Source organism: Oryctolagus cuniculus, chromosome 5 (assembly GCF_964237555.1).
Source record: "Oryctolagus cuniculus chromosome 5, mOryCun1.1, whole genome shotgun sequence".
Classification (NCBI taxonomy): domain Eukaryota; kingdom Metazoa; phylum Chordata; class Mammalia; order Lagomorpha; family Leporidae; genus Oryctolagus; species Oryctolagus cuniculus.
In genome coordinates, this window is record NC_091436.1 from 76,632,469 (window position 1) to 76,657,494 (window position 25,026).

The window sequence follows — 25,026 nt, forward strand, 5'->3', positions numbered from 1 at the left end:
CCCTGCCCTGGCCTTTCCCAGCTATGTATGAAGTGAACCAGTAGATGTCGGGTCTCTGTCTCTCTCTGTCATTCTACTTTTCAAATAAGTAAAATAAATATTTAAAAAAAAAAGAAAAGAAAAATATTCACAAAAAGAACATCTGGCTCTCATCAAAGTTCACCTCTGATTCTGCCTCTTTTATTAAAATGTTCGTTGTTTTTTTTCATCTGGTAGGTAGAGTTGACCTCCTATTCAGTGTTTGCCCTCTACCTTGTACTTCTATGATAAAAGGTATATTATTTTATGTAAGCTGTTTTTGTGGTTCTAATCTCATCTGGATTGTGGGTCTCTTGATAAAGATGAAAATCATATGTTAACAAATATCTGATGAACGAATAAAGGAATTTTACTGTTCAATGAACAATCAGGATCTACAAAGAGAATTCAGAAAGAGGTGTTTTATGACTTTGATTACAAATTGCAGGGCTTCCAAAAACTACTAAGGATTTTTATAATTAAGGTATTCAGCATTTTGACTATAACCTGCTACAAAGACCATAAACTTCATTCCCTTTCCAGTAAGTAGTTATCGTATTTAAAACATTAGCTGTCTAATTAACATTTGTTTCATCTTAGGTAAAAAGTTCATGTTTTCTCAGATTGAAATCTTGCAACTTCCATCAAGAATGTTGTAAAATTTGGGAAGGTTTGATTTAATATTCACTTTGCTATTTGCATATTCCAAATAGTTATCAATCATACAATTACCAAACTACAGAGAATATATGTGACAGAAATTATTTAGTATGCATTAATTTCTTCATGCAGCTAAAGATCTTGACTCTCCAAATACTAAATTAAATCTCTTTAAAAAATTGTTTGACACTGGATTGCACTACAGAAGCAAATGTCTTGGCTGTGTCCCAGTGAAGCACTTGTCTCTTATAGATATAGCCAAGAAATGAGATCATATTAAACTTCCAGTGCTAAAGCATTCCCTTGAGATATATTAATAGTTTGTGTTTTTCCACCGGTATCCTGAGTTCACTCAGTGTGTGTGTGTGTGTGTGTGTGTGTGTGAGTGTGTTTAATTTAATAGGTGATTCATTTGTAATTACCCAGTTTCTTCAGGCCAACACTCTCAGGAGACTCTTTGTTTCCTAAAGCTCATGACTTTTACAATATTACATCAATGTAATTTACTAACAATTCATCATATATTTGATAATAGCACTTTCATCTTGTGTCCTTTAAAATTCTTTTTCAATGATGCTAAAGACACCCTTGTGAGGGAAAGATGTTTTTCATTATTGCATCTATTTCTGAAATGGAGGAGCTCTGGCCAGAATATTCGGTAAGAATCACGAGAGGGGACTGATTCACCAAGACATGGAATTCCTAGGCTGACAACTTCAAGGACCTTGCTTTAAGCATTCAACCATATGGAGTATATTATAGGTGTTCAAGGGAAAAATATGTGAGAGAATGTGGCTAGTTTTCTCCCATCAGAACATTGTTATATTTTCTAATCTAAGTTTCACTACAGGAGCTTTTTTGAGTATTATGTTGAGGGAACTGACATATGACAATAGTCTTATTTGTACTATTTATTGTGTTAGATATTTACCAACAATAACTTATTAACTCTAGTTAAACACTATATAAAGTGGCTGTCACTACTTTCATTTCACAAAAAAAGGAAAATATTATTCAATAAAGGTCATCTAACTATCAATTAGCTATTTAATCACATTGGGTCTCAAACAGGCCTAGTTTTTAAGCTTAAGTTCCCACTAACTGAAAATACTTCTTATTAGCAAGAATTGAGAAGTATATAGAATTATCTGATATGCAGAATTTTAAGAAAGTGATTTACCAAATCTTAAGTCTACACAATTATTAGCCATGGATTGTGTTTTTAAAATTAAGTGCTTAATCTGTTCACTTTGCAGTTGACCAAGACAGCCTGATTATTTCTTTAGCTTGAGTAATCTCCACACAAGCTTCATACTGACTTTGGGCCCTTGACCGCCCTTAGAACATTTACTTTGGAAAATTTGGCAATTGTAATTGTTGTCTCTGCTTTTTTGAAGTGTATGTAAATCACTCGTAGCTTCCTGCCAGTTTACAGCCTAGGAATCTCTTTCTTAAGGACCTGGGAGCCATCCAATCATGGAGGAAGATAGTGCGTCCATCTGCCAGTCTCTGTGGGAGAGAGACTAACTTCCATGGGCAACAATCAGCAAACACAGATGGCCCACTCCCAGAAGAAAACATTTGCAAATTCAAGAATAACTCAACGTACTCAACATATTCCATTGATCAGCCTCTATGTCAGTGTCCTCCAGAACTTCTTTGCTAGCTCATCCTGGTGCTTAAAGACCTCCAGACCTTTGTCTTGGCATGGAGCTCCACATCCCGACATGCACCATTATTTCTCCCTTATTTCTCCTTTTCTAAAGTCAATAGTATCAAAATAAAATCGATTTCTGTCTACTCATCTTGAAAAAATTGTACAATACTTTTCTTTAATACAGTAACTCCATTCCATGCAGTTTTTGAAAAATTCACCTATTAGCTCAGTTAAATAACACTGATTAACATTTTTCATTTTTCTGTAACTGTTACACATGTTTTTAAATTAGATTTATGTTTTAAATTCTATTTTTGGATCCATGAAAATGGGTAAATGGGTTTAAATAAAGTACTATTTAGGATAGATTGCTCATATTTTTCTATTGGTCATTTAAAAAGCTTACCATCTCCTGAGTAGAACATGATTATCCACTTTAGGATCATGTGAAATCAAATTAATATGTCTAGAGGCTGGCGCAGTGGTGCAGTGGATTAAAGCCCTGGTCTGAAGCACAGGCATCCCATATGAATGCCAGTTCTAGTCCCGGCTGCGCCTCTTCCTATCCAGCTCTCTGCTACGGCCTGGGAAAGCAGTAGAAGATGGCCCAAGTGCTTGGGCCCCTGCACCCTTGTGGCGGACCCAGGAGCTCCTGGCTCCTGGCTACAGATTGGTGCAGCTCCTGCCGTTGCGGGCATTTGGGGAGTGAACCAGTGGATGGAAGACCTCTCTCTCTTTGTCTCTACCTCTCTGTAACTCTGTCTTTCAAATAAATAAAAATAAATAAACCTTTAAAAATAAATCTTTAAAAAATAAATAAATTAGTATGTCTATAAAAGTACATCAAGATTTGTGTGGTGAAGGTATTGCTTTTAATGGCTTTGCCTGTCCCTCCTCTCCCTCCCTCCTTTACTCCCTTCCTTCTTTCCTTCTTCCCTCCTTTCCTCCCTGCCTTCTTTCCTTCCCATGTAGAACAATCCTCAAAACTAGTTGGAGGAATTTCTATAGAATCCCTAAACCAGGTCCACTTGCTCAACATGGAGAAAGTCAATCACTGACATCAGGGTGGTTGACAAAAGGAGATGCTTATTGCAAAACGCAGAGCGAAGAACTGGTGCCGTTATTACTTAATTCCTGGCCTCCCCATGGGGTTAGGGGTAATATTTCTTTAAGACTGAAGTTGGGGTGGAGAGGTGTGTGTTCAGCTTGTGTCCAAGTTTCTGGTGGGTCTGCAGTGCTCATGACCTTCCTTTGATTAGTCATGATATCATTTTGCTTAGGATATATCAATGTTGGAAAAATGGGATTCAATCAGTTTGGGTGCTACACACAGCTGGTAATAACTATTTGCCCTTCAATATTGTTTACTGGAGAGACAAACAACTTTATGAGCCCCATAATTTGAACATTGTAGGCCTGTGAGTAGGGACCTTGTAAAGTCCACAGCAACACGCCCTTACTTCAGTAAGTAAATTTTAGCAGGTGGTTGATTTGCAACAATAAAATCAGGACAAGGAAACCTTTAACAACAGGGGCCAGAGGGAAGCTGTAGAGTAAGACCTGATGGTGTCTAGCATCTGCATTAAAAGCACTGTATAAGGTCTCAGTTTCACTTCCTTCTTCCTTTCACTCCTTTTTCTCATCTTTCTCTCTTTTTTTCTACTGCCATTTGAAAGCTTCTGACTTTTCATTGTCATGACACTTTTCTTTTGAATGTTATTATATGTTGTTAACTTGAAACCCATATGTACATTGTCATTATAAATTTGATCATGTACTTATAGTGATAGAAATTACTCAAAGTTACTTAAGCATTAATGAGCTGAACTTAATATAAAGGAAAAAATTAAATTCTAATATAAGAAGTCTCATTTTTGGATTTTAATAAAGAGATATTTAGGTCCAAATAGAAACATAATGAAGAATGATTTTTTTTAATTTATCATCATATTTTAAAAAACAATATTTGAGAAGACATGCTTGATTTTAATCAATAATATGAAATTCTGGTTGTAGAGTAGGTTATTGAAGTATTTTAATAATATAATTAATTTACCATATTATAAAATATTAATTTAATAAAGATTAAACTTTAAATAATATATTACTTTCTATAAAATATTATTCTAAAGTTACAATATGGTAGATTGTGGTGATAATGTCAAAATTCAGATTATTTGAGAATACTATATATATTCCCACACATAAGGATACTTTTAATTCCTTCATTCTATCCTCAGTCATCTTCCTGACTGGTACTATTCCAGGCTCTAGTAAATCATTTTCCAAAGTAGAATACAGATATTGACCATGCCCCTTGTGATGGAGATAGTACTGTTATAAATTATGCACTAATGGCTTCTATTAGAGTACACGTGTTCCCTCTCACTAAATTTCCTCTATAGTCATTATAAGGTATTTAAAAGCAAATTAAGTCTTCTCAGTTTTCTCCTCATTGTTGTCCAATAACTTTCCATCTGTTTCAAAATAAAAAACCAAGTCCCCACCTGGCCTAACTCCTATGTATATCTCCACCTTACATAAGTTTACTAAGGTTGCCACAAGAAAGTACCACAGATGGGGTTAACAGAAATTTTATCTTTAGTGAGATCTTTAGTGAGAACAATTATTCCCAGGACAGCTAGACATTCTTCTGGCTGAAAAATGATTTTGATGTGAACAAAACACTCATCTCTGTAACTTTTAAACTCTAGGTCAGAGTATAAATAATTATTATACTTAATTATTTTAACAAAGATTCAGAATATACTCATCTCTTTACCTGAAAAGGGGCAAATCAAAAAAACCTTTTGAAAATGTACATTAATATCTTGGCTTTCTACTGTGATTGATTTGATGTCCAAAAATTGTGAAGTACAGCTAAATTTGGAGTCAAGCTATTAATAATTAAAGACTGATTTATCTTTGAAAAAGTGTCAGGTTGATTGATTTAATTACTATGAAATGCAGGGTTTTATGTAGTTACTTCAGAAAAATCATCTCCTCTTCAAAATTCGTATCTTAGCTCAGCACATTTTCTGCCTATCCACCCAATTAAGTGGATTTGAAGCTCAAATTTCCAAAATATTTCAGAGTATGATTTTTAAATCATGAAACACATTTTATTCATTTCAGAATGTAATTTTCTTACAAACAAGTTATACTCCTTATAGTAGAGAGTAACAATGACTAATAGGACAATTAATATGTAGATAAAAAATATGCAGGATATATTCAGTAAAATCCAGGGTAATTAACATCATGATAGCAACTCTTCTTTGTCAGAGCAGAGATTTCCAAATATTCTATGGATTAGAAAGAAAGTATGTATATGAAATGAAATAACTGAGAAGTTTATTATATATTGGTGTATTATATATATTACAGCAGAGGAAGTTTTGTCTGAGAAATATGATGGAATAGGCCAATTATAACACTTTTAAAATGTTTCCCTAAAATATTTTAAAAGAGCATCACACTCAAGTATGATATAGTACTTCAGTATGGTTGGTAAACAGTTTAATATAAATATTGTTGGCATGTACCTGTGGAAGTCTTCTTTGGTTTCAAACAAAAGACTAATAAACTTGTGAAAAACCGTTTTAATTTCCATTAGTGGTTACTATCAGAGATAGCTTATTAATAAATGGAATAGTGAATAAAATTAATATTTGATGCTGCAATTGTCTTTATTTTGAAGGTTGAGATTTTTCTGTTTGCAAATTTCCATATTAACTCTCAAGGATCAATCAATAAGAGAGACAATTTGCTTACCATTCAATTCAAAATATACAATGTAGTGGATTTTAGTATATTCACAGTTGCAATTATCACCATGCCCAATTTTAGAACATTTTCACTGCTCACAAAATCTTCTTTGATTATATTTTAACAACAACTCAGTCTTTCTGGGAATTGTAATAAAGAATTGTCATAAAGGGCTGGCATTGTGGTATAGCCAGCAAAGCTAATACCTGCAATGATGGCATCCTTTATGGATGCAGATTTGTGTCTTGGATGCTCCACTTCCGATTCAGCTCCCTTGTAATGAGCTGGAAAACACAGAAAGAAGATGGCCAAAGTGTTTGGTTCCTTGCCACCTACATGAGAGACCTGGATGAAACTCTTGGCTCCTGGTTTCACCCTGACCCAGCAATGGCCATTGCATCCATCTGGGAGTGAACCAGTGCATGGAAAGATTGATCTCTCTCTGTCTCTTCCTCTTTCTGTAACTATAACTTTAAAAATAAATAATCTTTTTTTTTTTTAAAAGAACTGTCATGATGGGTATATGAAGGAGGAATGTTTACAGTTTGATGTGCCCTCTGTTCTGCTTTTTAATTCCTACCAAGTCTGAGACAAAGTGGGCTTATAATTAAAACAAAAACAAAAATAAAACTAACCATAGGTCATGACTACAGTAAGAAACTGTAATAAGCGAAAATAAAGAGTCTGCATTCATGAGCAATTTGATGACGAGTCCATTCAGGTTCACTTCCAGGACATATAGTTCCCTGTATCTATTTAAATGTGAACCATCTTATGTCTTCTAGTCTGGCAAAGGGCTAAATTGTGTCAAGTTTGTACATCTTGATGGCAAAGAAATATTGAGTATTTTCATTATAATTCATTAAAACCTTCATGAAATTCAAATATTCCTACCTCAGAGAAGGAATCAATATATAAGTGGTTGTTATGTCATACTCAGGGAAACCTGTGTGTCCCTTCACCCAATGGATGTGTCTATATGCATACTCATATATGTATCTCTCTCTCTGTGTCTCTATCTCTTTCTTACACACACACACTCACAATACTGCAGGTTACTATCTATTCTTTTTGTAATTTCATTCAGTCATTTCTAGAAGTAAAGTCATATCCAGATACCTAGTTTAATTGTCTTACTTTTGTATTAAAATTATTATAAATTACTAAAAAGACTCATTCACTGCTTCCCTTTGAATAAAATTTCATAAAATTTGAAAACAGAAAACAATATTCCTGTTCTACTTTTAATATAACTTAAGCTTTCTCTTTCCAGCTCTTTCCACTTCCTCATTGTCCAGTTTTCCAACATAAATGAATCATAAGAAATTTCTACAGAATTAATTACTCTTTATATATATAATCATTTATTGCCCTAAGAAAGAGTTTTGAGTAAATATCCCTGTTAGGATCTTATGAATTTCTGAGAAGGCTTAGAGTAAAGATCCCTTTTTAAAGGAATATATTAAATATACTTGGTCATAAAACTTTTTTTCAAATTTGTCTATTTAAATATAATGTAATGTTGTGAAAAATGGAACTGTTAAGACGCAAGAAGCAGCTGACATGTCAACCTCACTATATTCAGGCTTTGCATTCTGAAAATGAGTCAAAACATTAATGTGACTTTGTTTGGATACTCTATGCTTGTAACTAATTTTCATTTCATTTCCCAGAAGAAATAATATGATTAGCCTAGCTCTGGAGAGATGTGGCTGACAATAAATGCAATATTAATGACTCATTTCAGACCAGAATTTTGTCATGTTGGATTCTCCATCCAAACTCATAGTCCAAGAAAAGTCAAAGGATTGGGTCTTAGGTCATCAGAAAAGGAAGAAAGTTTTATGCCAATCACCATGGCAGCTGTGCCTTGTGGCTGGAGTCTAGCCCTCTTACTATTTCACTTTCCATCCCTACATACTCTGAGCTCATTACCAGGAGCTGGGGCCTGTACGCCGCACCTATCGTCCGTAAAGTGGGATATATACACATGTAACCTTGAAATGACTGCATCAGAGCTAGTGGCTCACTTTTAACTAGTGTAATTATAGATCTGATAGTGTTTGGGAGTCCATTATGCTTATTTAATACCCCAAAAGAAAACATTTTCTGTAGGTAAACACTGCATATATTCAATATATGACAAATATTTTTGGGGCTTAATTCATTTTTTTATTTTTCAAAGGCATTTAATTTTATATTGAATCTTTTACTTCATTAATTTTCTAAAAATATATCTCAATATTTTGAAGAAATTCTGCAGTAAATTTTTTTAGGTTAGAACTTCTGTGCATAATACTTTTATTACTAACAGATATTCTCTGTTGATTTAGCCTTTCATAAAAATGTTGATTTTTTTATGCTTTTATCTTGGTCTCTCCTTATAATGATGTTAATATTTTTATCTCCTCTTTTCTTTTCAGTCTCCATTTAACAGGTCAGGTTTGTCATTTTATTTTTAGATTATTTTACTTATAGGAATATCTTTATAAAGAAATAATGTCACAGAATTATTTACTCTTTAAATCTAAACCCCTACTGGTTTTTTTTTTTTTTTTTTTTTTTTTTTTTTTTTTTTAGATTTACTTAGTTGAAAGTCAGAGTTACACAGAGAGAGAAGAAGAGGCAGAGAGGGAGAGAGAGTCTTCCACCCACTGGTTCACTCCCCAGATGACCGCAACAGCCAGAGCTGCACTGATCTGAAGCCAGGAGCCAGGAGCTTCTTCCAGATCTCCCACGTGGATGCAGGGGTCCAAGGACTTGGGCCATCTTCTACTGCTTTCCCAAGCCATAGCAGAGAGCTGGATTGGAAGCGGAGCAACCAGGACTTGAACCAGCACCCATATGGGATGCCGGCACTGCAGGCGGCAGCTTTACCCTCTATGCCACAGTGCCAGCCCCTGGTTCTTTTTTTAATTAGAGGCATTTATAAGTATTTACACTCACTTTTGCAGTATTAACCTTGGCTTAGATTCTGTCAACTTTTCACAGTTGCTGTGGCCTTCTTATTTTGTTTTTTATTTCTATCTTTTGTTGGATAACTAATATTTGTCTACCTTTTTTATTGAAATGATTTTGTGTCTTAACGTTTCTATTTCTATTTATGCTTACTGTTTATCAAAACAATCGTATTTATCTAATTCTTAAGTTAAAATCTGAGGATTAATTTTAGAAATACTTTATAGAAAAAAAAAGATTGTTAATTTTTGAAAGGATTGATTTGTTATTTGAAAGGCAGAGTTACAGAGAGAGAGGAGATACACACATAGCTTTCATCTGTTAGTCCACTCCCCAACTGGTTGCAACAACCAAGATGGAAGCCAGGAGCCAGGAACTTCTTCCTGATCTCCCACAAGGCTGCAGGGGCCCAAGTACTTGGGCCATCCTCTGCTACTTTTCCAGGCCAGTAGAAGGGAGCTGAATCAGAAGTGGAGCAACTGGCATTCAAACTGGCGCTTATATTGGATGCCAGTGCCGCAGGCTGTAGCTTAACCCACTGTCCCAAAACTCCAGCCCCCAACTGTTAAATTTTTTACCAACCTTATTAATATGAAGTTGCACACATTTTGAATAAAACTTATGAAATTTCCAGGTTATTTTTTAGCACTTTAATGTTATAATGGTTACTGTGTTTATATATGCTTTTCAAAATTGATTTACTGAGCAATTTTTAAAAATGTTTAATGTATATATATTAGAAATGTAATTGCTCCTTATGTCATTCATCCTTGCTAGTAAGTTTTTCTCATGAGATTTTGTAGGTTATGTTTTCTCTTCAATGTTAGTATGCATGCATAGTGTTAATAAGATCTTTTTTTTTTTTTTTTTTCAATAAATACCCGTCTTTGTTTTTCCCAGTGACTTGATAGAACAGGCAGAGAAGGTGTGCTTAAACCAAGCCCCAGCTGGGGAGTGGGAACGCTGGGCTGTGGATCACATCAGCTCACCAAGGGAGCAGGGACGAAGGCCTAGAAGAGAGGAGGGAGCCAAACAGACCCTCAGGCCACCATGCCCGGCCTGGGAGCCACAGATGCCCTGTGACCTTGTCACTGCCCTGGTCTTCAGGCATATAAAGCTCAGTGTCATCTTCAGTCACCCAGGGGACCTGGGGTCCTCCCATGCCCACTGGACCAGGACAGGTGACAGTCTTCCTCACTCCATGGCGATGGGGACATCTTCTACGTCACGAGGGACTGCGCTCTGAAGCTCCCGCCTGATTTCGGGGGACAGCTGTGGGTGGGGCTGCAGCCGGAGCAGTTCCATGAGGGTTTCTTTCTGTTCTGTGGCCAAATCTGCCTTGTAGCGCTGGACCAATGTCAGCAGGCACTGGTGCCGGAGCACGGGCAGCTCCCGCTTCTCTGTCCGGAACGCCAGGAAGTGGAAGACCAGGGCATCCAGCACGCGGTAGGGCAGTGCGTACTTCTTATCCAGCAGCAGTCGTAGGAAGATGCTGTTGGCACCACTGTATTCCATCTCGGCGATTTTCAGCCTGGCCGCGCTGGAGTGCAGCACAGGGATAGAGCACTTGGTGATGATGCTGCCCACGATGATGGCTTCCCGGAGAGTACAAGGCCTGACTCGCACAGGGGGATCAGGATCCCTTTGAACCAGGCTCCAGGCTTGAACAAGGCCTTCTTGAGCGCCATGTACAAATGGAAGTTGAGTCGTTTGTATTCAGCGATGTCATCTCGTATGCGGGGGAGCAGGACGAGGTTGTAGAAGCGCTGGGCCATGCGTTCTTTCAGGTTAGAAGCAAAAATCCTGGTGGCTTGGTACATGGCGGCCGCAGTCCAGGCCTCAGGCTCTGTGACATAGAGGATCTGTTCCCAGTTGGAGAGTGCAGGGATGATCTTAAAGGCCTTGGGCAGTTTCCCGCTGCGGTACTTAGACAACACCTCCCGGACCCCCCTGTAGACCTCCAGCACCCGGGGGTCCAGCTGGGGCATAGGGAAGCCTGACACCTCTGACATGACCGTCTCGACCTCCGTCTGCTTCTCAGTCAGCTTCTCCATGATGATGTCGGCCAGGGTGCGCCTGGCAGGAGGGTTCTTGTTCATGAACATCTCAATGGCACGCTCATCCTCAGGGTCCACGACCACCTCTGCATGGTGGTCTACCCCCTTCATCGTGGCAGCCTTCTCCAGGGTGGGCCACTTCTCATCCTCATCGTCTGACCCATCCTGTGGCACTCCAGGACCCAGCCGCGTGGCGCGCTCCCGAGGCTTGGCGGGCCCGTCCCCAGAGCCGTGCTCGGTTTCCAGCTCCTCCTGTTGTTGCCGTGCTTGCTGCAAAATCCGCCGGCTCAGCCGGGGCCCCACATACTCTTCCTCCTCTTCCCCGGTTCCGTGGCCCCGCCGCTTTTCCCGGGCACTTGCCCGCACCGCGTTCCCAGCCAAGATCTGCTCTGCCAGGGGCGCGTGTTTTTCCTGAGCACCAGCCCCACGGGCCGCTTTGAATTTCGGCATTTTTCTCGATAATGCGGCCCGGCAAACTCACACGTGGGTGTGGCGACAGCCCAGGATGTGCGCTCCGTTAATAAGATCTTAACCAAGTTGGTCTGGTGTAGACATGATCCACTATGGCTTCTCTCTTCATATACCAAAGAAGGTTCCCATATTGTCAGAGTGAGGCCTTTTTGCTGTGGGTGTTGGCTGCTTTCTGAAAAACAAGATTTCAACCCTGAGCTGGTAATTCCGTCTTCTCTGTGTTGCTGATTCTCGAACAACAGATTCTCTAACAGACAGGTAATGTGGAACAATGTAACTGCCATTGCTCCAGTGATTTGATGAATTATAATTTGCGTTAACTTTCAGCTCCAAGAAATACTTTGCCTTCAAAAAAGGAGGGTGGGAAGAGAACAACAATCTAAGGTTTTGAATTTCAGAAACTGGATGTCATGACCACTTAAATTCATTGTTCAAAGGAAAGTTATAGAAGACCAAGTTATTATTCGTTTTGTTGGAGAGGTCTGGCTTTACTCTGGAAGTTGCTGTTGGTATTAATAAATCTGAGAGATATTAGAGGCACAGTAACCTTCACAACTGAAGAACATGGCCAACAGCCAGAACGGAAATCGGTATGGAAATCAGTGGTCACACAGACACTAATACTGGCCCACATATGCAGTGGAACTAAGTTTGAGGTAGGTAAATATGAAAAATAGTAGTGTCTTTTTGGCTTAATTTTCTCAAGATATTTTCTCAATTATGTCAATATCTCTTAAAATAACATAATTCAGAACACTGTTATTTGTTTAAGTAAAGCATGCCATTTCTTTCAATTACGTTTATTAGCTACCTAGAGTGCTGCCCTGTCTGAACCCATGTCTCCGGGAGTGGTATTTTGCTAGTGGTCAAGACACTGGCTGGCATGCCGCATCCAGATGCAAGTGCCTGCGTCCTACTTCCTGCTTCACTCCTGATGCTAGCTTTTCAGATAAGTCAGACTCTGGGAGCCAGCATGTAAAGATTCACATGTTTGGGTCCCCACCATCCCTGTGGGACTTTTGGAGAGTAAACCAGTAGATGGAAGCTCCCTCTACTCTCTCTGTTTCTCTGTCTCTCAAATATTTTAAGAAGTATGTTCGAGTCTTCCTTTTTTTCTCCACTGCCTTTACAACTAACTGCTCTCCATTCTTATATTTTCCTCATGGCAATCATAAGAACTACATGATATTTTTAATAAAAAGTTATTGCTATTATCTTTTTTGAACATTGCATACATTTTGTTACAGCATATCACTTTCATCTGTTACACGGTTATTTAATTATAAACTTTTATCCTTGAAAGTTTAAGGTATAATATTCTGCTGGTAATACTAGTAACTTTTTTATGTTATATGACACTATTTTCATTTGATTGTTTCTGTACTTACTTCAGTTAAGAGACAGCTATACAAATCCATTATTGAAGAACAGGAAAAATGTTATTTAATTTCAGAATAGTGCCAGAAGGTTTTGGTTCTTTCCTTTAAAGGTGAGGACATTTTTTATGATTAAAAGCCTACTATGATGTGTGGCATTTTAACTTGTGGTTTGTGTGACACAAGCCACGTATTCAATGACTTTTTTGTCCTTCTAAATATGAGATGCCATTCACATCTTCTTATTTCTATGCAAAGAGATCTTTCCTAGGCACTGTGGTGGGAAAAAGAATTTTCCTGTCCAAAGTCTGGAAAATGGCAGAAAAAAATAAATTTAAACTTTCCTTAGAATACACTGAGAATTATAAAACATAATGATAAAATAGAGGATTAAAAGATTTCTTTATCTCTGGAAAGGCTTTTTGTGTTGTGGGTGCAGGGTTAGGTTTCCCATCGTCAAATCAGATTTCTTCCCTTTTCCTTACAATATATATTTTTGTGAAGTAGGCCAACGCCTCATTGATGTTCTTGTCTCTCATTACAGTGTATGCCAAGGATAAGTATCCTGCCTGTAGTCTATACCCTCATGGCCCAATTGAACTTTCTGGTTGTTGAGGATTTATGTAAAAACTTTTATCAAAATTCTGTTAGATATTTTATTTCAGGCTTCAGAATTTTGTTTTGTATTTGGATAGTCTCCTGAAAATTTATAAAGGAATTTGGAGGTTGAAGTCTCAAGAAATTTTACTTTTCCTGCTTCAAGTCAGATTTTCATTGTTTTCAGGGCCTTGCTGATTTTAAAGCCTCAGTGATTTTTATAGAACTTGATGGCTAAAGCATAATTTGTAACCTGAAAACTTTAGACCAAATCCAATTGTCATTTTTGTTTTCTTAGGTGCACAAATGTTTCTAATGTTTAATGGCAAAATAAACATCTTGTTTTAAAAATTTTTTAAGTGTATTGTTAAGTGTCATTAAGTATATTCACATTATGGGGCCGATGCTGTGGCTCACTTGGCTAATCCTCCGCCTGCGGCGCCGGCATCCCATATGGGCACCAGGTTCTGGTCCCGGTTGCTCCTCTTCCAGTCTAGCTCTCTGCTGTGGCCCGGGAAGGCAGTGGAGGATGGCCCAAGTGCTTGGGCCCTGTACCCACATGGAAGACCAGGAGGAAGCACCTGGCTCCTGGCTTTGGATCAGTGTAGCTCCAGCTGTAGCAGCCATTTGGGGGGTGAACCAACGGAAGAAGACCTTTCTCTCTGTCTCTCCCTCTCACTGTCTATAACTCTACCTTTCAAATAAATAAATAAAAAATATTTAAAAAAAAGTATATTCACATTAGTGTACAAATCATTACCAGTATTCATCTCCAGAACATTTCATGACCACAAGCTGAAACTCTGTGATCATTAAACAAAAATTAAACTCTGTGTCCATTAAATAATAATTTCCAAATGCCCCATAATCCCTTGTAAACACTATAGATTTCCTATGTCTCCGCATTTTACTACTCCTGATACCTTAAATAAATGGATTTGTATATGTTCTTTTTGTGTTTATATATTTCATTTAACATAATAGTTCAAATGTTTATTCATCCTGTAGCCTGTGCTAGAATATCCCTCTTTTTTTAAGAATGGGTAATATTCCATTGCATATATATGCCACATTTTGTTTATTAATTCATCTATCCACCAACATTTTGTTGGTGATGTGAATAATTCTACTGTGAACATTGGTGTACAAATATCTGTTTGAGTCTTTGAAACTCTTTCAATTACTTAGAATAAATACACGAAAGTTGACTTGCTGAATTCAAAGTACTTCTATGCTTATTTTTGGCAGAGAGAATTGCAAATTGTTTTCCACAGTAACTGCACCATTTTACATTTCCTCTAGGAAGACATGCGATTTCCAGTTTTTCCACATCCTATCCAATATGTTGTATCTTTGGTTTGTTTTGATAATAAGTATGCTAAAAAGTGAAAAGTGCTGTCTCAGTATGCTTTTAATTTGCATTTCCACATTTGAAACACTTTGGAAACATTTTGAAAATGTCGCCAGTTCTGGAAAATGTAAAGATTCTATATGGAAACCTGAAATTCCAGCTTTTTTGATAAACCAGAGTGTGTGATAGTATAGAGTTCTAACTTTCAGCTATGAGATGGGGCTGAGAAGTGGTAGCCCACTTTGGATAGAACACATGTTATCCAGATGAGGCAGAGGCTTCTCAGGCCACCCTACATAGCCCACTCATTTATGCTATTTGCATAGCCCATATAAATAGCAAGTTTGAAGTTGCTGCCATCAAATTATCTGAATGTAGCCTATAAGTATTTTGATATTTAGTTGCCATGTTGTTGACTTGGGAGATAGAGATGAATTTATCAAGCTGAGTGAAATGAAATTTTAGCTGTTACGACCTTCTTAGATCTATAAATATTGTGTTTGTGGGCAGTATTTAATTCAAAATGTATTCTAAATAAAAATTACCTCCTGAGGCTGGTGCTGTGGCGCAGCAGGTTAACACCCTGGCCTGAAGTGCTGGCATCCCACATGGGCACTGGTTTGAGACCCGGCTGCTCCACTTCTGATCCAGTTCTCTGCTATGGCCTGGGAAAGCAGTAGAGGATGGCCCAGGTCCTTAGGCCCCTGCACCCACATGGGAGACTTGGAAGAAGCTCCTGGCTCCTGGCTCCTGGCTTCGGTTCGGCGCAGCTCTGGCTAGTTGGGCCAATTGTGGCCAACTGGGGAGTGAACCAGGGGATGAAAGACCTCTGTCTCTTTCGCTGGCTCGCTCTCTCTCTCTCTCTCTCTCTCTCTGCCTCTCCTCTCTCTGTGTAACTCTGACTTCCAAATAAATAAATGAATCTTTAAAAAAATTACCTCCTATAGTATTGCTATTTTAAAAATCTAATTAAATTGGGAGATTCCAAGATGGCAGATTAGGGAAGGACATACTGCGCTAGGCTAGGGTTAGACAGTTAAAAAAATGTATAGGAATTGCACTCTCAGGGGAGAATTGGAGAGAAAACTGAACTGGAAATCCTACAAGAGGAAGAGGAACACCATGGAGCTGTGTGGAGGTTGGGGATGAGCTGCATGAACAAGAATACAACTCACAACTGCACTAGTTGACAGCTGGAGCAGGCGGCAGCTTGGAGACCGAGGTGAAATCAGATTGCAGTAATCCATGGTGTGATAGCCAGAGAGAGCATGATGTGCGCCCAGACTAGAGCCCTAGGGGCTAGAAGTTGCTAGCAGTTTCTCGTTGATAGAGTGGAAGTAGAGGGTGCACGATTATCTTGCCCCAACTTCACTACAGTTCCATGCTGCCTTGCTGAAAAAGGGAAGGCGCCATTTTGGGTTTGGGTGGGACTTTGTGTGCATGCACAGCTACTGCCTGACATAGGACACCATTTTTTTTGGCAGTACTGGCAGCAGTGGCAGGGTGAGAGCAACATTTGGCCAGTGGCTCTTGTGTATGCAAGTGATCCAGAGGTAGCAGAGGGAACAATTCCTAGTCCCCACTGACTTTAAGCCTGGCTGGGAGGTGACTGGGCAACCTCATAGGACAGTAAGGCACCTGCATCTTCCCAGGATCAAGATGCATAGGCAGAGCTGTCTCTGGAGGAAATCTGCTTCTCTGTTGACTGGATAGGCTGGCAGGGCAGAGAAAAGCCTCTGCACCCAGCTACTATAGTTGTTTTGTGTGCTGGGACCATCAGGACATGGTGGTTAAATGAGAAAGTGGGGGGTGTGACTGGGTCTCTGGGCAATCACTGGGTTTGGTTCCACATGCTCCGATCCTTGGTTGCCTAGAACAGGCCATTGCAGCAGAAACTGTGCCTACAGTGAGGACTGTGTAGATCATTCATGCAGTTCATATGGTGGCATGAAACACAGTGGGGGCCAACACCCAGGCATTGAGATCTACCATGCCCAATTAGGAAATTACCTTGGATAGAACTATAATAAATATCCCTCGTACTGAAGAACAAAACCATATGGTTATCTCAATAGATGCAGAGAAAGCATTTGATAAACTACAACATCCTTTCATGATGAAAACCTTAAGCAAACTGGGTATAGAAGGAACATTCCTCAACACAATCAGGACAATTCATGACAAACTCAAGCCAGCATCCTATTAAAAGGGGGAAAGCTGGAAGCCTTCCTCCTAAGATCTAGAACCAGACAAGGATGTCCACTCACTGTTGATATTTAATATAGAGCCTTAGCCAGGTAAAGAAATCAAATGGATACAAATTGCAAAGGAGGAAATTGAACAATCCCTATTTGCAGATGACATGATTCTATATAAATGGATCAGGAAGACTTCACTAAGAGACTCCTGGAACTTATAATAGAATTTGGTAAAGTGGCAGGATATGAAACCAACAAAGAAAAATCAATAGGCTTTGTATATACAATGTCATGACTCAGAACATTTAAGATCAGGCCCATTCATGATTCCTCCAAAAAGAATTAAATACGTTGGGATAAATTTAACCAAGGATGTAAAAAATCTCTATGATGAAAATTGAGAAACATTATAGAAAGAAATGGAAGACATTAAAAAATGGAAAAATCTTCCTTGTTCATGGATTAGAGAATCAACATTATCTTAATGATCTTAATGTCCATACCACCAAAACAATTTACAGATTCAATGTGATCCCTCCCCCTTTTTTTTGACAGGCAGAGTGGGCAGTGAGAGAGAGAGACAGAGAGAAAGGCCTTCCTTTGCCATTGGTTCACCCTCCAATGGCTGCCACGGCCGGCGTGCTGATTCGATGGCAGGAGCCAGGTACTTATCCTGGTCTCCCATGGGGTGCAGGGCCCAGGGACTTGGGCCATCCTCCACTGCACTCCCTGGCCACAGCAGAGAGCTGGCCTGGAAGAGGGGCAACCAGGACAGAATCCGGTGCCCCAACCGGGACTAGAACCCGGCTAGAGAAGCCGCAAGGTGAAGGATTAGCCTAGTGAGCCTTGGCGCCGGCCCGATGTGATCCCAATCAAAATACCAACAATGTGCTTCACAGATCTAGAAAAAAAATGCTAAAATTTATATGGAAACACAGGAGATAAAGCAATCTTATACAACAAAAACAAAGCCAGAGGCATCACAGTAACAGATTTTAAGACATGTTACAGGAGAGTTATAATCAAAACAGCCTGATAGTGGCACAGAAACAGACTTGTAGACCAATGGAACAAAATAGAAACTCTAGATTTCAGTCCATGCCTCTACAACCAACTTATCTTCGACAAACAAGCTAAAGTCAATCCTTGGAGCAAGGACAGTCTCGTTAACAAACGGTGGGGAGGAAACTGGATCTTCACATGCAGACTAGACTCCTACATTACACCTTACACAAAAATCCACTCAAAATGGATCACAGACATAAATCTATGACCTGATACCACCAAATCATTAGAAAACTTTGGGGAAACTCTGCAAGACATTGGCATAGGCAAGGACTTCTTGGAAAAGAGACCCAGAAGCACAGCCAATCAGACAAAATTGATAGTTGGGATTACATCAAGCTGAGAAGCCAAAGCACTGCCAAAGAAACACACAGCAAAATGAAGAGGCAACAGACAGAATGAGAGAAAATATTTGCAAACTACACAACTGATAAAGGGTTATCATTGAGATTCTACAAGAGCTCAAGAAATTCAACAACAATAAAACAAACAATTTAAGAAATGGGCAAAGCACTTAAACAGGCATTTTTTTGAGAGAGGAAATTCAAATGGCCAACAGACACTTGAGAAAAAGCACAGGGTACTAGCCATCAGAAAAATGCAAATCAAAATGATGGTGAGGTTTTGCCTCACTCCAGTTAGAATGATTCTTATACAGAAATCAACAAATGAAAAATGCTGGCAAGGACGTGGTGGGAAAAATGTACTATAGTCCCATTGCTGGTGGGAATGTAAACTGGTACAGCCACTATGGAAGACAGTATGGACATACCTCAGAAATGTTAATATAGACCTTCTGTATGATCCAATCATTCCACTCCTGGGAATTTACACAAACCAAAAGAAATTAGTATTTGAAAGAGTTATTTGTACCTCCTTGTTCATCACAGCACAATTCACAATAGCTAGATATGGAATCAACCCAGATGTCCATCAACTTTAGACTGGATAAAGAAATTATGGAGTATATATACTCAATTGTAAAAAACATGAAATTTTGTCTTTTGCAACTGTATGGATGCAACTGGAAACCATTATACTTAATGAAATAAGCCAGTCTAAAAAAGACAGATATCATATGTTTTCCCTGATCTGAGGTAACTAGTAGAGAACCTAGAATATAATGTATTGGAGTGAAATATACATTTTGAGATTCAATGATAGTTTACTGCTCTTGTTTTTCCCATTGAGAAACAGTATTTTGTTTTATTTTGTTTTTTTTTTTTTTTTCTCTTCATACTATTTGTTGAACTTTTACTTAGTGTTGGGTTAACTGTACCATCATTAAGTGACCTGAAAATATACGTTTGTAAAATTTAAGAGTAGGAATGTGAGAGGGAGGAGTAACAATATTTGGAGCCTGGGTAGTGGTGTGCGTGTCACCATGTTCCTAAATCTGTATATAGAAAATTCTTAAAACTTGTATAATTTAAATAATATTTTTAAAAATGAAATGAAAACTACATTTTCATATAAAATAAATAAATCTCATAATCATGATGAAAAATCTAAATTAAAGAAACATTGGGAAATCACCTATAAGAGCTTCATAGGTAGTTTTAATAAAAACATGAAAACAGAGGTTTGCACTGCAGTGTAGTGGGTAAAGCCACTGCCTGCAATGCTGGCACACTCTATGGACACCAGTTTGAGTCCTGGCTGCTCCTCCTCTCAACCAGCTCTCTGCTATAGTCTAGGAAAGCAGTAGCAGATGGTCCAAGTATTTGGGCCCCTGCACCCACATGGGAGACCTGGAACAAGCTCCTGGCTCCTGGTTTTGGATCAGCCCAGGTCTAGGCATTGCAGCCTTTTGGGGAGTGAACCAGAGGATGGAAGACCTCTCTCTCTGCTTCTCTATAACTCTACCTTTCAAATAAAGAAATAAATCTTAAAAAAAATTGTAAACAATAAATGGTTGCTTTAATGGGAAAAACACCTAGGCCTTAAGTCTGTTTTCATTTTTGTCCCTCCCTCCCTCTCTCTCCCTCTCTGTCTCTCTCTCTTTTCTTCCTTTCTTTCTTTTTCCTTCCTTCTTTTTGATTGTCCTAATGCAGGCTTGCTAAAATCTACTCATAGCTATACCAACCCACATCTCTAGGACATCTGCTTGAACTCATGTTGCTTTTCCATTTTAAAGAAATGGATAAAAGCAAGATATTAACAACAGTGATGTAATGCCTTCTGTTTCCTTACTTCATCTACTTTGATTTCCTGAGAGAAGACTTAAAGGCAGAAATGTGTGGAGAAGTTTGGGACAAAATAAAAATTGCACTGGGAACCAGTAAACCATGTATGGTACAGAATTGGGGAGATAAAATGTTTTTGCCTCTCTGAATAGAATACAGTAATGCAGCTGGAAGGTTAAAAAGTGGCAATGTTCAGAGGTAGTAATCTCTGCTTGCATTATTATTGATTTCCTGATGGATGCCATTGACTCTTGGGTTTTTCTGAGCAGCTCAGTGGGAAGAAGAATTGAGCAAATAAAAGACAGAGCAGAAGAATAAGAATAGAGTAGAATGGAGACTGTATGGTGGATACAGTCGAAGACTGATGTGCTTGGGCTGGCCCTGGGGCACAGTGGGTTAAGATGCAGTCTTCAAAGCTGGAATCCAATATAAGTACCTGTTGAATACTGTACTGCTTTGCTTCTCATCCAGTTGTCTGTTAATGTATCTGGAAAAGCACTGGATGATGGCCCAAGGGCTTGGGCCCCTGCTACACATGTGGGAGACCCAGATAGAGTTCTGGTCCTGACTGTTGTGACCTTTTGAGGAGTGAACCTGCAAATGGGAATTCTCTCTCTTTCTCTTTCAAATAAATGAAGCAATCTTTTTTATATATAGACTGAGATATGGATACTTGATATGAAAAACTTAATTGCGAGATCCAAGATGGCTGATTAGAGAAAAGACTTGCTTTTTTGACCACAGGAAGATAATAGAAGAAACGGGGAGGAACTGCATTCTTAAGGTAATGTTTGAGAGAAGTTTGCAGTAGGAATTCTACAAAGAGAGATGGTCTAGGCAGTGGGAACAGTACAATAATGCAGCAATGAGTAGGACATTGCCAGTGCTTCCTGCAGCTGAGGGCAGGGAGGATGCCATTCTTGGAGCAAGGAACGCAACAATCAACAGGGAGGAAACACCATGTTAATAAGGCAAGAGGAGGCTGCTGTGCCCCGTGCATGAATGGGGGATTTTATCTGAATGATAAATCCGCAGTCTCTACTAACTCTGTGTGTGGCCTGGAGGGTTGGCAGAAGATAGGGTGCCCACTGAGGCCCATAGAGTGCCTTCCTCCCCTCAGTCAGTCACTTCACCCAGACTTGAATTCCAAGGCAGAGCACCAACCAACCCACATCAACAAGGCAGCTGGCTCTGGGAATGCCAGGGTTTTTTCTCTAGATGAAGCCTTGAATTTTATAGTGAGAACAAGGAAAAATGCAAGCTAACAATCTTGAGAAGAACCTGAATGATTTACAAACAAGGAAACATTCTGGGATCTGTGAACTGTGTGCTCTGTGACATCAAAACCCGGAACACATTTGTTATACTAAATACTAAACCTGGAACACCTTCTATTTCTTGCTTTCCATTATTTGGTATTATTTCCTCCCTCAGTTAGGGAACTTTAGTGTATAAACTTTGTTTCTGTGTTAAGGAGAATTCTACTGATTAAAATCAACCAGTATTCCTGGGGTGTTACTTTTTATTTTTCTCTACTTATGGATTCTTGGCCTGCCTAACAAATAATTGTAATGTTTTCTGACAATGCCTTTCATTGTGTTCTTTTTGGAATTTTTAATAGAAGTGTTTTTTTCCTTTCTCCCTCTTTAATCACTTTACTCTCTTTCCCTCTGAGTTATTCACTTGATCTTCTACTTAAGGCTGTCCAGAGCTTTAATGACTGCAAATCAAAGGGTAGTCATTTGTCAGGAACAAAACTATGAAAGAGCTTTGAATCTTAAGGTAATCAGAATTTTTTTCTGTTTTACTAACAATAAAAGTTAAATCTTTTTCAATTTTATTCCTTGAGATTTGTCTAATTGAGATATGCAAAGTGATTATTTAAAACGTATCTCACCAAAGGAAAACACTTTGATCTTAATGCTTGTATGAGCATTGAGGTTTATTCTTAAACTTTGAAAAATCAAAAGTACTCTTGAGCCTATTTGTTTTAAACAACTTAAAAATATTTGTCTGGAGATCATTAATAATGAATAGGATTTCAATAAGTGTTCTAATATATTACCTTTAATATACTTAAATAACTTTTACACTATTGATTATTGTCATGATACACACACACACACACACACACACATATATATTTTAAAAGTTTATTTCTGGTGGGGGAATATTTGGTCTGTAGGGGAAGATATCATTCAGGATGCCCACATCTCTGATCAGCATGCCTGGGTTCAAGTTCTGGCTGCCTTCTTGATTCCAGTTTCCTGCCAGTGTGTACCCTGGGAGCCAGCAGGTTATGATTCAAGCAGCTGTCTCAGTGCTACCCATATCTAAGACCTGGATATAGTTCCTGAATTCTGGCTTCAGCCTGGCCTGACCGAGGATATTGTGGGCATTTAGGGAGTGAAGCAGTGCATGGGACTAGATTCTCTCTCAGTCTCTCTCTCCTTTACTTTATGTCCTAAAATAAAACCAAATTTTATTATTTGAGAAAAAAAATGCTGTATGTGATAGTTGCATAAAACAGCACCACTTACAATAATTTTTAATTCAAAGTTTAAGAACCATATCTCATTAAAAATGCAAAATAATCCTTATGCAAAGAACAAGCTCTTCAGAAATACTTCAAAAAGAAATAAAATATAAAAATTTTCCATGAAATATTTCAGCTATTTATATATATTATACATATATAAATATGTAAGCTATTTCTATAATATGTAAGCTAAATTATTTAAGTCTTAAATAATTAAGGCATTTTGTACTTTGGTTTACCCTTTCTTTATTTTTTAAGATTTTATTTATTTATTTGAGAGGTAGAGTTATAGACAGTGAGAGGGAGAGACAGAGAGAAAGGTCTTCCTTCCGTTGGTTCACTCCCCAAATGGCTGCAATGGCCAGAGCTGCGTCGATTCGAAGGCAGGAGACAGGTGCTTCTTCCCAGTTTCCCTCTTGGGTGCAGGTGCCCAAGCACTGGGCCATCTTCTACTGCTTTCCCAGGCCATAGCAGAGAGCTGGATTGGAAGAGGAGCAGACCAAACTAGAGCCAGCGCCCATATGGGATTCTGGCGCCACAGGTGGAGGATTAACCCGCTGTGCCACGGCATTGGCCCCAGCTTACCTTTTCTTGAACCATCTTTTGTTTCAGGTGGTGGTCATGTGATATTAAATATTTTGGATATCTGGCTCAAGAAAATTTTAGTTGGGAGTTCACCAAGCTTTCTGTTTATGGGGCTTATATACATGGTTTGCAATCTATCTCACCTTGAATTGGCAGTTAACATTTTCTGGCTTGATGGCTTATTGACCACTGCTTTGGTGGAAACATAATATGAACATATATATTGAGTCTGCCACTGGAAGGGTGTAGATGGTGGTGGAAACCAAAAGAATTGAAATAAAAATTAAGAAACTAGTCTATGAAAATTTTTTGGAGTAACACATTAATAAAATTGCCACTGACTCCAATCCTAATCTATAAATTACTAAAACGGAATTTTTTTCTGATATGGAATACATGTTTTATAGAAGAATATATAGATATTTTCCCTTTTCAATGGAAATAATATGAAATGGAATTTATCAGAATTGCTCTATTTTTAGGGCATACATCTGTGGAACTATATATAGCAAGTCATCACCAATAATTGAAACAAAATTTGGTTTTCACTTTGCTGAATAAAACTATTCTCTCTATAGGAAATAAAGCCATATTCTCCCTATAGAAAATGATACTCTAAAATTATAAGGGAATATCATTATGTTCTTAGAATTGTAGCACAAATCAGATGGAAACTCTTAAAAAATGAAAAATAAAAAGAATTACAAGAAGTGAGGACCAAGGGCTATGCATTTTGAAAAGGGATAAAATAGGAGCTGGTGTTGTGGCACAGTAGGTTAATCCTCTGCCTGAAGCACCAGCATCCTATACGGGTGCCAGTTCAAGTCCCAGCTGCTCCACTTCTGATCCAGCTCTCTGCTAAGGCCTGGGAAAGCTGTGGAAAATGGCCCAAGTCCTTTGGGCCCTCACCCACTGGAAGACCCAGATGAAGCTCCTGGCTCATGGCTTCAGATCAGCCCAGCTCTGGCTGTTTCAACTATTTGGGGAGTGAACCAGTGGATGGAAAAACTCTCTTTCTCTCTCTCTCTCTCACTCTCTGTAATTCTACCTTTCAAATAAACAAATAAAATCTTAAAAAAAGAGAAGGGATAAATATAAATATATTATACCGATGAGCTACTTACAATTCATTAAAATTATATCCTCAGTATTTTCTTGTGTTTATAACATTTTATTTAGCTTGAAACTTTAATGATATTAATTGTATTATCTTAAATAAATAGTAATCATACCCAATCATATATTTTATAAGTTTTATTAAAGAGAACCCTCAAAGTTCATCATCTTTCACATATAAAATATCTTAATTCGTTGACTAAGAGAATTTAATGCGTGGCTTAACTAAATAGACCAATGAAGATTCCATTTTAGTCTCATGAATAGTGTAGGTTAATGGACATGATTTGTGTACTTCCACAATGGGGGAAAATGTAACAAGAAATTGGGTGGCTCATCAAGAGGTTTCCAGTCAGGATAAATGAAGTAACATAAATTAAAATAAAAGTTAATTTGATGTTTTAAAGAATTACATTATCAAAAT

At 38.3% G+C, this 25,026-nt stretch overlaps 1 pseudogene; it reads right to left on the bottom strand.

Annotated features, from left to right (window-relative positions):
* Positions 1 to 9,920: 9,920 nt before the first annotated feature.
* LOC100345341 (bystin pseudogene) lies at positions 9,921 to 11,618 on the bottom strand (annotated as a pseudogene).
* Between the last annotated feature and the right edge of the window lie 13,408 nt (positions 11,619 to 25,026).